The sequence below is a fragment of the Chiloscyllium plagiosum genome, chromosome 43 (genome assembly GCF_004010195.1).
Source record: "Chiloscyllium plagiosum isolate BGI_BamShark_2017 chromosome 43, ASM401019v2, whole genome shotgun sequence".
NCBI lineage: Eukaryota > Metazoa > Chordata > Chondrichthyes > Orectolobiformes > Hemiscylliidae > Chiloscyllium > Chiloscyllium plagiosum.
Window position 1 is genome coordinate 6,102,463 of NC_057752.1, and position 1,481 is coordinate 6,103,943.

A 1,481-nucleotide genomic window follows, 5' to 3' on the forward strand; every position below is an offset into this window, starting at 1 on the left:
GCAACCATACTCAACTCAGCCCCCGACTCCCTTTAATTGTTGGGATATTACTCATGTCTTCCACTGTGAAGACTGACGCAAAGTACTTATTAAGTTCTCCAGCTATTTCCTTATCTCCCATCACTAGGCTCCCAGCATCAGTTTGAAGTGGCCCAATGTCTACTCTTGCCTGTCATTTCTTTCTTATGTTTGTTTCTTATGTTAAAAGACATTTGGATAGGGACATGAATAGGAAAGGTTTAGAGAAATATGGACTAAATGCAGCTAAGTGGGGCTAGTTTTGTTTGGAAAACTTGGTCAGTATGGACAAGTTGGACCAAAGGGACTGTTTCCATGCTGTATGACCTCTGGGGCAGGTGTATGACCTCCAGCATCTGCAGACCTCACTTTCTCCTCTGGGGCAGGTGCCTTGGCCCTCTTGGCCTAGAGGTAGGGACACTACCAGGTAGGGTGAAACTGTTCCTGGAGCGATTGAGAACAAGTGGACACCAAAAGTGATTGATTTGATTGATTATTTTCACGTGTACCAATATTGTGAAAAATATTGTTTTGCATGCTAACCAGTCACATCATACCTTACATAAGTACAACAGGGTAATAGAGCAGAATACAGAATATAGTGTTACAGCTACAGAGAAGATACAGAGAAAGGTAAACTCTAATATGAGAGCTGAAAGAATTGCAGATGCTGTAAATCGGAAACAAAAACAGAAGTTGCTGGAAAAGCTCAGCAGGTCTGGCAGCATCTCTGAAGAGAAAGTCTTGGGGCGGCACGGTGGCTCAGTGGTTAACACTGCTGCCTCACAGCGCCAGGGATTTGGGTTTGATTCCAGCTCGGGTAACTGTCTGTGTGGAGTTTGCACATTCTCCCCATGTCTGCATGGGTTTTCTCCGGGTGCTCCGGTTTCCTCCCACAATCCAAAGATGAGCAAGTTAGGTGGATTGGGCATGCTAAATTGCCCGTAGTGTTAGGTGCATTAGTCAGGGGTGAATGTAGGGGAATGGGTCTGGGTGGGTTGCTCTTCGGAGGGTCAGTGTGGACTTGTTGGGCCGAAGGGCCTGTTTCCACACTGTAGGGAATCTAATCTTGTGTCTGAGCACCAGGCGGTGTTAGCCTTGCCTGAGGATGCCGTGCAGTCTGTCCGGTGGATTGAGAAGCCCCATGGTTGTAAGGCACAATCAGGTGAAGCAGGAGTAAGCCATATCTCATTAAAACGGAGTACACAGTTCTTGACAGAAGAGTCAGCAGCCTGAAAGGGTAGAGGTGGCAGGAACCTCAGGGCATCTGAAGATTAATTTTGACGAGCACTTGAAATGCCATTTTATACACAGTTACGGGCCAAGTTCTGGAAAATGGGATGAGAATGGAAGGATGCTTGATATCTAGCAGGGATGCAATGGGCCTTTCTCTTCTGTTAAAACTTCTGGCTAGTAGTTGGGATCTGGAGTGGGTGATGGAGGCAGTTTCAATCGAGGCATGT